At 41.4% G+C, this 12,114-nt stretch overlaps 1 protein-coding gene and 1 long non-coding RNA gene across 3 annotated transcripts in view; one reads left to right on the plus strand and one right to left on the minus strand.

Moving 5' to 3' along the window:
• Positions 1-4,375, plus strand: part of LOC132377876 (uncharacterized) — a 105,116-nt gene extending 100,741 nt beyond the window's left edge. Inside the window, exon 4 of the long non-coding RNA XR_009506823.1 lies at positions 2,176-4,375. This is a non-coding gene — a long non-coding RNA (uncharacterized LOC132377876). The remainder of the gene's footprint in view (positions 1-2,175) is intronic.
• Positions 1-12,114, minus strand: part of frmd4bb (FERM domain containing 4Bb) — a 317,520-nt gene that overhangs the window by 282,745 nt on the left and 22,661 nt on the right. The window lies entirely within an intron of this gene.

The raw sequence follows: 12,114 nt of genomic DNA on the forward strand, positions 1-12,114 counted from the left end.
AGGTGATAGATAGGAGCTATAGTAACCCTAAATTACAACAGGCAGGTCCCTGCGTGACTGTCAGGAGAGGGGAAGGGAAGAGGCAGCCAGTGCCGTGTGCCTCAGTGGCCATTCCCCTCAATAAGTAATCTGCATGGATTCTGCCAGTGAGGGTAAACTACCAGGAGGAATTTGCAGCAACCAGGTCTCTGGCACTGAGTTTAGCTCTGTGGTTTAGAAGGGGGAGGCAGTGGTGATAGGGGATTCCATAATTAGAGCAGAAAGCTGATTCTGCGGGTGAGGAAGAGTTACCCAGATAGCATGTTGCCTCTCAGGTTTCAGGGTCAGGGACGCCTTGGATTCTAAAAGGGGAAGGTGAACAGTATTGGTACATAATCTGTACCAATGACATACAGTATTGTAGGTAGGAAAAGGAAGGGGGTCCTGAAAAGAGAATATAGGAAGTTGGGGAGAAAGCAGGACCTCCAGGGTAGTAATCTGTGGACTGCTGCCTGTGCCATGTGCCAGTGAGGGCAAGAATAGGATGATCTGGCAGATGAAAGTGTGGTTGAAGAATTGGTGATGGGGGCAGGGTTTCAGATTTCTGGATCATTGGGATCCCTTCTGGGGAAGGTATGACCTGTACAAAAATGATGTGATACACCTGAAACTGAGAGGGTCCAATATCCTTGTGAGCAGGCTTGCTCGGGGAGGTTTTTAATTAATTTGTCAGGGTGCTGGGAACAGGAGTGAGGGGGTTGAGAATGAGGCACTCGGCATACAAGTTGATGCAGTGTGTAGTGAGACTGTGAGGCAGACGATGCACGGCCGTGCAGAAGTTAGTGCAATGCTTCACAGAACCAGTGACCGGGGCTCAACTCCTGCCACAGTCTGTAAGGAGGTTCTCCCTGTGACAGTGTGGGTCTCCTCTGGGTGCTCCAGGTTCCTCACACAGTCAAAAGACATACGAGTTGGCAGGTTAATTGCTCATTGTAAATTGCCTCGTGATTAGGGTGAAATCAGGGGTTGCTGAACGACACTGTTCGAAGGGCTGGAAGGGCCTATTCTGCACTGTATCTCAATAAATAAATAAATGGAAAAAATTGCAGTCAGTGCAGTTAACGTACAACAAAGGGTCCAAAATCAATAAGGGTGATGAATACAGGGCTGAAGGTGCTGTAATTGAAGCCACGCTGTACATGGAATAAGGTAGATGATCTTACAGCGCAGTTAGAAATTGGCAGGTATGATATCGTGGGCATCTCTGGGCTTTAGCTGGAAGAAAAACGTAGTTGGGAGCTTAACATGTATTGAAAGGCAAGACAGGTAGGCAGGTGTGGGGTGGCTCTATTGGTGAAAAAAAAATGAAAACAAATCCTTAGAAATAGGTGACATAGGATCAGAAAATACAGAATCCTTGTGGGTAGAGTTCAGAAACTGCAAGGGTAAAAAGACCCTGATGGAAATTATATACAGGCCTCTGAACAGTAGCCAGGATGTGGGCTGCAAACTATAACAGAAGATAAAAAGGAATGTAAAAAGGTCAATACTGAGAAGATAATCATGGGAGATTTCCATATGCAAATTAAGAAAATCCATTGGTGTTGGATCCCAAAGGCGGAAATTTGTAGAAAGCTTACGAGACGGTTTTTTAGAGCAGCTTGTGGTGGAGCCCACTATGGAGAAGGTAATTTTGGATTGGATGTTATGTAATGACCCAGATTTGAATATGGAAACTTAAGGCATGGGAATCTTTAGGATGTAGTAATCATATGATAAAATTCAGCTTGCAGTCTGCGTAGAAGCTAAAACTGGATGTATCAGTATTACAGTAAATTGAAGGGAATTTCTGAGGCATGAGAGAGAGGCTGGCTCAAGTTGATTGGAAGGGACAATAGCAGGCACGACTGCAGAACCAAAATGGCTGGTGTTTCTGGGGGAAATTCAGAAGGTGCAGGATACATACATCACAAAGATGAGTAAGTTTTCTGAAGGGAGGACGAGGCAACCGTGACTGACAAGGGAAGTCAAAGTCAGCATAAAAGCAAAAGAGGGCATATAAAATAGCAAAAATGAGTGGGAAGATAGAGGACTGGGAAATTTTTAAGGCATCTACAAAAGCCATAAAGAGAGAAAAATGAAATATGAAGGTAAGCTAGCCAATAAAGTAACAGAGCATACCAATTGTTTTTTCAGATATGCAAGGAGTAAAAGAGAGACGAGTGTGGATATCAGACTGCTGGAAAATGACGCTGGAGACGTCGTAATGGGGGACAAACAAATTAAGGAGGAACTTAAGTACTTTGCATCAATCTTCACTGTGGAATACCAGAAATGCATAGAGTTAGGGGGCAAAGTGAGTATTGCTGCTATTACTCAGCAGAAGGTGCTTGTGAAGCTGAAACGTCTGAAGGTAGATAGGTCACCTGGACCAGATGGACTACACTCCAGGGTTCTGAAAGTGGAAGCTGGTGGAGGCATTAGTCATGATCTTTCAAGAACCACTAGATTCAGGAACCACTGGAATGGTTCCACAGGACTGGAAAATTGCAAATGCCACACCACTCTTCAAGAGGGGAGGACAGCAGAAGAAAGGAAATTATAGTCCAGTTCGCTGGAGTTCAGTAGCTGGAAAAATATTGCAGTCTATTAAGGATGAGGTTGTAGGGTACTTGTAGGCACATGATAAAATAGGCCGAAGACAGCGTGGTTTCCTTAAAGGGAAATCTTGTCTGACAATCTGTTGGAATTCTTTGAGGAAATAACAGGCAGGATAAACAAAGGAGAGTAATTGGATGTTGTTTATTTGGATTTTCAGAAGGCCTTTGACAAGGTGACGCACGTGAGGCTGCTTAGCAAGATAAGAGCCTGTGGTATTACAGGAAAGGTAGTAACATGAGTAGAGGATTGTCTGACTAGCAGGAGGCAAAGAGTGGGAATAAAGGGAGGCCCTTTCTGGTTGGCTGCCGGTGACTAGTGGTGTTCCACAGGTTTATGTGAAAGATATTAGAAGGAATAGAATATTGGCAGACTGGCAGGAAGCTCAGAGTGGGAATGAAGAAAGCCTTTTCTGATTGGCTGCCTTGTGTAGTGTTCTGCAGTGTTCAGAGTTGGGACAACTTCTTTTTATGTTGTACCTCAATGATTTTGATAACGAAATTGATGACTTTGTGGCCTAGTTTGTTGACAACACAAAGCTGGGTGGCGGGGCAAGTAGTATTGAGGAAGCAGGGTGACTGCAGAAAGACTTAGAAAGATTGGGAGCCTGGGCAAAGAAATGGCAGATGGAATATAACGTAGGGAAGAGCATGCTTTGGCAGATGGAATAAAGACATGGACTATTTTGTAAACGGGGAAAAAATTATAATGGGACTTGAGAATCCTTGTGCAGGATTCCCTAAAGGTTAACTTGCAGGTTGAGCCAAGTTATTACAGGAAGGTATCTATAATACCATGGGCTCTTAACCTTTTGAGCAGCCTAATGTGTGGCGCCTTTTGGAAGGCCTTCTGAGAATCAAAACAATAATCCTTTGTCTATCCTGCCTGTTACTTCCTCAAAGAACTTCAACACATTTGTTAGGCAAGATTTCCTTCTAAAAGAAACCATTCTGCAAAATAAGGAAGGCAAATTCAAAGTTAGCATTCTTTACAGGAGGTCTAGAATACAAGAGCAAAGATGTAATGCTACAGATTTATAAAGGCATTGGTCAGACTACATTTGGAGTAGGGTGGCCACGTTTGTGCCCCTTATCCAAGAAAGGGTAAGCTGGCATTGGAGAGAGTCCAGAAGAGATTCACGAGAATGATTCTGGGAATGAAAGGGTTAACACACGAGGAGCACCAGATGACTCTGGCCCTGTAATCAATGGAGTTTAAAAGAATCGGGCCAGATCTCATTGAAATCTATTGAATATTGAAAGGTCAAGATAGAATGGATATGGACAGAATGTTTCCTATAATGAGGGAGTCTTAGACCAGAAGGTTGAGCCTCAGAACTGACGAACGTCCATTTAGAACAGAGAGGAGGAAAAATTTCTTTAGCCAGTGGGTGGTGAATCTGTGGAATTCTTTACCACAGATGGCTGTTGAGGCCAAGTCATTTGATATATTTAAGGCAGAGGTTGATTTAAGGCTAGTTCATAGGTTCTTGATTAATCAGGGCATCAAAAGTTATGAGGAAAAGGCAGGAGAATGGGATTCAGGGGATAATAAATCAGGCATGATGGAATAGCAAAGCAGAATTGATGGGCTGAATGGCCTAATTCTGCTCCTAGCTCTTATAGGAGAAAAACTTATCAGAATAGCAGAAATTCAAACAGATTTGCTTGCTTGAATCAGATTGCTTTACTACCCATTCTAACATCTACTGTATATTATGTTTTAGAGAAATAATACTTCCAGGCCAAATAAACATAAATGCAAGTTAAATGGAAATCTTTTCACAAGCACTCACATTCTGATTGTCTTTGCTCCTGGGGTCATTGTCATGTCATTGAGTACACGGTTGCCTTATAATTGGTTAAAATGGTGAGGAAATCAAATTGATTTAATACATATTAATCAAAGCTGATCAAAATAATCCTCTTCCGAGATTGATGAAACATCATTTAGATTACATGCAAGAACAGCAGTTTCCATCTTTCAGTGCAAAACCTGAAATGATGAAACTCAATTTTGAGATCCATATCTTCCACTTCTCAAGCAAATGCCCTTTGTCAGGTGCCGTTTATATCATCCCATTTTGATATTTGTCCATTTCCTTTTCACCAACATTTTGAAAATGTTTTAAACAGGTAGCCTTTCTGCTTTAGAGGGTCCAAATTTAATCAAAAATACAAGGAAGTCTGATATTCAAAGGTCTGCCTGCATTTAATTTATGTTCATTCATTTCCATCCTCCATTACCTTTCAGCCTTTCTCAGTTTTACTTTGAAATTATGTCAGATTTTGTCAGATAACTTTAGGTTTTGGGTGGCTGGGTGGAGATACATGTCTACCATAGGAGGTGAAACGCATTTCTTTCCTCTGCCAGCCTGTAGGTCACCCTTGGGCAAGGAATAGCACCTGCTTAGACCCCCCAATCAGGGTCACGTGAAGCCATGGGAGGTGGTAAATGGTCGTATGAACAGCCGGTGCACATCACAAGTCCTGGCTACATGACCACTGATGCCGGGCAAATAATTTCTGAGGAGTATTGATAATGACTGGGATCCTCAGTCTTGTAGGCACTGCCCAGAAGGCAGCTACAGTAAATTTTTCTAGAGAAGTGGTTTGCCAAGAATCATCATAGTCAGGGAAAGACCATGGGTCGCCTATGTCATATGACACAGCACATAACTAATGAACTTTCGGTTCAAAAAAAAATAACATAACTTAGCTAATCTACACCTTGATCCTTCACATAATAAACTACACGTCAAGCATTACTATGTCATTGGCTGGGATTTATCAGAGGGGCATAGATGTCCACATAGAAATTATCAAAAACATGAACATAACACTCATACACAATCTGTGGTCAGCCAAAAGGAGTCACAATTAAAGCTCCTGTGGGAGCACCTGTTATAGTGCAAATAATGGGCTTGATGCACTACTGGCACCTTCCACAATAAATCAGCGGGAAGACAGAAACAGATCGACTGGTCCACCTTAACGTTTGAGTGCTATTTGGGCACCCCAACACCATCCTGTGATTATCCAGCCTCCCCTTAAACACAGCTCTGGTATTTGAGTTAGCCACTCATGGTGGTGGGCTGGAGATGCATCTCTACCAAATGAGGAGGAGCTCATTCCATTAACCTGTAGGTCACCCTTGGGCAAGGCGTACCACCTACTCAGGCCACATGAAGCCAGTGGCGGATGCTCCTTTGAGCATCCGATGCAGATCTGATTACTGATGTCAGGCAGACAATCTCTGAAGGCTGGGGTCCAGCTTGTAAAGACACTGTCCAGAAGGTAGGAGAGGCAAACCACTTCTGTTAAAATTTTTTTGCCAAGAACAATCATGGACATGGGACCATGATCACCTACTTCATACGACATGGCACATAATGAACGAACTGTCTCATGGTCGCAAGTTTCACAACTAGAACAGGCTCACATCAAGATACAGCTTTGATACATCTTTCAAATTTGTGTTTTGCAATACACTTAGTTTCCCTAAAACCACTGTTCAACAGACGGAGGCTGAAACAGGAAACTATTGAACTTATTTAAAATTCGCCTTTCATTATCTAAACCTGAGAATGTACTGTACACCAGAAAAAGTTTCAGACCATATTTTTGACAGCAATTTTGCTAAAGGCTAGAGATGAATAGCTGTGGATAATAATAGATTCAGTTCAAATGGTTTGTGAAAAGTAATACTAATTTTTTTAAATCTTTACTGTTGCAGAGCTACAACTGGGATCAAAGTGGAATTTGTCCACACAGTAGGCCAATTATCTCATGCTATTTTAATAAATGGGATTTTTTTTTTATCTAGTCCGAAAACTGACAAATGTTTTTTGTCTGATGTCAGTTTTGACAGCAATGTCAGAATGGACATGGATCATTTAAATAATTGAATGTTATCTGTTAAATAGCAGAACAACTTGATCTGACAAAATTTTTCTGTAAACTTTGAATTTTATCACCCAGTCATACAAGTGATAAAAATATCCTCCTGCATAGAGACTGCTGGAAAATATAATTAACAGAAAGAAAATATAAAAAGCACCAAAATGTAGTACACATTTGATTTTATACAAACTCCTTATTAAAATGCATTATTATTGAAGACCATGCATTATTATTTAGTGCAGAATAAATAGTATCTTCACTTAATATCAAGGGTTGCATCACACAAATTCCTAGCTCATTTACAGCCTCCACATGAAGACACTGCTTAGTAGCCACACTCCAGTACCTCAGCTATCTGTTAAACTGTAGTGCACCATTAGCCATCACCTTGGAGAAGAAATGAGAGCATTGGAGAGGTAATAAAGAATTTAGCTATGCTTTACATTATACATGGATGGAAAAATATGCCCATTTACGAAGAAATGCATTCGCAGCTTGTATAATGATACAGACATTTTCAAAGCTGCCTTATCATTTAACTGGGAATTGTTTTGTACTAGTTATACTTTGTCAGAAAAATTCATTAATTTTCTGACTAGAGACCCAAGCAATGTTAATCCTTTATTCTTCAAAACCAGTTTGTGTGTGAACAAGGTCTATGAACGTCTTTTTTTTTGGACAGGACTTAAACAGAATACAGATAATAGAGCTGTCTGCTTTTTCGCTAAACTGCTTTGGTCTGTTCTACTGCTTTACACTGATGCAAACTGAAGTGAATTATTTTAACCTCTGTTTTCTTGACAATACTTTGATACAATTTTAAACATTCTTTACAACATAATATTATGTTATGGCCTAGATGAACACTCCCTCTGGTAAACTAAATTCTCTTTGCAAGTAATCCATCTTCAATTGTATCCCCCAATGAGAATTTCTCATTCTAACTTATGTTTGGCAGCACTCAAGTCATTTTGCCAATAATGTACTTTCATGGAGCCCCATCACTATATGATCTGGATTAATATCCTTTACAGCACATGATTCAGCACAGTAGAACTCTTAATTCCTTTCACAGTCCTCGGGGACATTTTGATGTTTGCAGATGCTTATCATCAGTCACCATGAAGCAGCACAGCTTAGACTTTAATGTAATGCCACTTGATTGTATTTAAGTTATGAACACATCATCCCAGACCTCGCCGCAGCGGATCTTTTTACTGGAAGGATCGGGCCCTCGGTTGGGGCTCGGAGAAGCACCATCTTCGAGGAGGGAGCTGCTTTGTTCGCAGGAACGAAAAGGAAACCTGGACAACATCCTACTTATGACTAAATGAGCAGCAGAGTTTCCATCAATTGTAGACAATAGGAGTGCAATTGTTCTGTAGTGACTCTTCTTTGAGTCAGCCTGTACTTTAACACTGTCATTAAGACTTCAAGCAGATAAACAACTAATACGAACAATCCCGGTGTATGGTTAAGTTTATGAACTGGAGAACTACTGACTTTGTACACAGGTGACTGCTAAACCTTTTATGCATGAATCTACCACTGACACTCTGCTGAGATTAGATAAGGGGACACATCTGGCTGATGGTTAGCTTCTGTGGATTCCAGTTTGGATCAGTAGCTTCAGAGGGGAATGAAATGAATGGTATAATGTTATGGGGGGGGGGGGGAGTGATTTACAGACCACTGAGGTTAAGGGGTCAGGGCTTGGTAGACAGTCTGAGTGCGTTTTCCTCAATTGTTTGCTGATCAGCATGAGAATGACAGTTCAGTGGTTTCTCTCAAACCTTCCTGTGTCACACAAGGTAATTTCCTCCCTGATTTTCTATTATAAATCAGTGCACTGCTGCCAAAGGTCAGACAGATACAGATTTAAACAATGAACATTGAATTTGGATCAGGTTTTTTAAAACACCCTTATTTGTAGTAAAAACAAAGATCTGCAAGATGTGAATAAAATCAAAATCTGGGATTAAATAAAGAAAGCAACTGACTGAACAGACCACAGTTACAATTACAAGCACTGAAGTTAATCTTCTCGACTGACATGCAACCTCCTGAGGAAAGGTCAAAGTACGTGCATAAGATGAGGGGCATTGATCGTGTGGATAGGCAGAGAATTTTCCCCCCAGGGCTGAAATGGTTAACAGGAGGGGGCACAGTTTGAAGGTGCTTGGAAAAAGGGACCAAGGGGATGTCAGGGGTAAGTTTTTCCACACACAGAGTGGTGGGTGCGTGGAATGCACCGCCGGTGGTGGTGGAAGCGGATACAATAGGGTCTTTTAAGGGCATCTTAGATATGTATGAGGAGCTTAGAAAAATAGAGTGCTATGTGCTACGGAAATTCTAGAGTAGGTTACATGGTCGCAAAATGTTGTGGGTAAAAGGGTCTGTAATGTGCCATAAATTTCTATGTTCTATGTACATTTCTTATCATATACTTCATAAAATCTTGAGATTTGTCTCCTTACAAGCAATCACAAAATAGCAAAACCTAAAGGAACTCATTAAAAGAATACCATGGGTCAAGTTTAGGAAAATGAGTCCACAGGCACAAAGCCAGGCATCACTGCAACCAATTCTGGGGAAGGCCACAGCCCAAGTTCAGTGCAGAACCAAGTAAATGTTGCGGACCAGCGAGCTGAACCAGGCCCGCCCTTCAACTCAGGCCCCGACATCCTGACCTTTTCAATCTGCCTGTACCACCAACAGGTTTAAACCATCAGCCTGGATTAAAGTGCAAATTTTTAATCCTTTGGGTGGAGTGAGACACATGAAAGCACAACACAGGGAGCACATGGGGACAAGACAAAACCCGTCAATAAGAAGGTGGTGATAAGAGCTTCAACCGCAAAGTGCTTATTAATGGAAAGCATGATTGGAGAAGTCACTTAATTTAGAATTTCAATTTGCTCAGTACGCAGCAATTAGCAAAAGTAATGTTTCTATTACAAGGAGCAGATTTTTGTGGAGTTACAAGTGGACGTGGAGAAAAATGCTTTCTGTAGTGGGGGGAATGGATTCTAGAACCAGAGGGCACAGCCTCAGAATACAAGGACATCTCTTTAGAACAGAGCTGAGGAGGAATTTCATTACCACAGATGCCTCTGGAGGCCAAGTCATTGGGTATATTTAAAGCACAGGTTGATAGGTTCTTGATTAGTAAGGGTGTCAAAGGTTAAGGGGAGAATGCAGAATGGGGTTGAGAGGGATAAATAAATCAGCCATGATTGAATAGCAAAGAAGACTCAATGGGCCAAATGATTGCATAACATCTCAGTTGCAATCTTCTAGCTCAGGGGTCACCACCCATTTTTGCACCGCGGACCGGTTTAATATTGACAATATTCTTGTGGACTGGCTGACCGCAGGGGGGGGGGGGGGGATGGGTGTGGGTGTGTTAATCACGACCAGAATATAGGTGATGTCAATTATGTCACTTATAAGTGCCTAATACACTCAATTTCATTTCTAAAACAGTTTATCTAATGAATTTAATATTAAACACACGGCGCATATTTTCTTTGCATGAATATAGTGGTAAGTCAATTATAACTCACTTATAAGTGGTCAATAGTATCACAACATTTTAAGTAACGTTTGGATATTAAACACAGCGCATATTTTCCTCGTATGAATGTGGAGGACAAGGTAAGGGCCAGAGGTCTCCGTGCCGGGGCCGTGGCCGTCACAGTCCGGAGAGAGTGACCGACCAAGCGAGGAAGTGAGACAGGGTAGGTAGCCCTTGTAGGTAGTGCTAAAAGGTGCGCCCATCTGTCCGCGCTCCAGGCCAGTACCAATGGTACTTCCCGGCGGCCGGTTACCCGAGTTCAACTAGTGATCCCTGGTGCGAGGGTATCACTGCGTTTAGGTGACTGATGACCTCACGTGCGTTCAAGTTCAACAGTGGGCATGACAGGGAATGAGGAAAGGTGCAGCTGACTCATGTCGTTTCATATCAATAAATCATAACGTTTCCTCGCGGCCCAGTAGGACACGTTTTGCGGCCCAGCAGTTGAGGGACCACTGTTCTAGCTATCGGACTTTGTCAGTCTGTGTGGGAGAGGTCAGAACAAGCCAGGGAGAGAAGCTGCATCAGTGGGTTTGATGGACATGATTCATATTTGGCTTTCCAGACGGACTCGTCCTGTGCACAAAAGGTTTGCACTCAGCCCACATATAATGTAAAATTAGTGGCCAGTCCCTTGTCTTACTTGGCTCTTCCTGAGCAAAAGCATTAACATGAAAGAAAAAAAAAACAGTTGTACTATGTAAATCTTAGCTGTTAAGATGTCTCAGAGATATAAAATACATGCTTCTTTCACTCTGTCATTTTTAATTAAAACAGATAGCTATTCAAATTGCATATATCTTTTGTATGGACAGGCTGTGAAGCTTGTGTTGATTCTGTGTCATATTTTAAACGTTATTATTTTGATACATGCTCACTGTGATAGTTTGGGTTTTGAGAATTTTGTGACAATCTTGACAAGGGACCATTGTAAATTAATAGCAGAGAATAAAACAGTGCTGGATATTCTATCATGCTAACTTCACAGCTGTATTTATATTTTTCCTTAGAATATTAGAAGTAGCATGTCAACAACCTGAAATTAAGCAAAGATGCAACTTAATTAAGACTGAATCTGGATGCCAATTCATTGTGAAACTCCTGACACTTCTCTGCGTGAGACCCACCAAGTTTATGACTCGTGCACTAGTGCAGAAATCTCTGGCTGCTCTTCAGAATAGGTTTCCCCACTTCCAGCAGTGAAACGTGTACAGTAAAAGCCAACCGTACTTAAACTGGGGAATCTGAGCACAGACCCTACGCCAAGTTAGGCTCGAAAAGGAACAACAAATCAATACACTTGAATGGAGAAGCCAGCAGGGGATAATATAGACTTACTCCTTTTTGCACAACCTATCTTTATGTAACACATTCTGTTTGTTTAAAAGTGCTTGTGCTCCAACATTTAATCGTTTCTGATTTTGTTTGATAATTTCTGAATATCAGATTCTTGATTTTTTTTATTACAAGCTAATCCAAAGAATGTGGCCTGGCCAGCAAAGATATTTCAGCTGTATCATGGACAGGACTTTCCTTCCACTAAATCCAACCCAAACATGGAGATACAGAAGGCCATGCATAATGCAGAGCCTTGTCAAGGATCAAACCCTTATTAATTCCAGTTGACAGAAGGGGCTCTGAGAGTAAACAGAATTGTTACAGCACAGGAGCAGCCATTTGAATCAGCTCATCAAGTAATTGCTTGCTACAAGTTATCTGGTCAGTCTCCTTCCCTTGAGCTTTTTAAATAATTTCCCCTTTAGTGTCCTTTTGAAGGAATATTTGATCATGTTTCCACAATTTCCAGCCAAAGAATTCAAGATCAGAAATAGCTATTCTGCAAAGGTAGTTGTTTTTTTGTTGCATCTATTGCACAAGAATATAAATCTTAATTTTCTGGTCCTTTATCTATTAAACTGACTATTTTCCCTTCTCTTTCCTCATCTACATCAGGTGCACATGTATCCAATCTCTTCTCATCCTTCTTTGCTTTAAGAA

The sequence above is a fragment of the Hypanus sabinus genome, chromosome 19 (genome assembly GCF_030144855.1).
Source record: "Hypanus sabinus isolate sHypSab1 chromosome 19, sHypSab1.hap1, whole genome shotgun sequence".
NCBI classification, from domain to species: domain Eukaryota; kingdom Metazoa; phylum Chordata; class Chondrichthyes; order Myliobatiformes; family Dasyatidae; genus Hypanus; species Hypanus sabinus.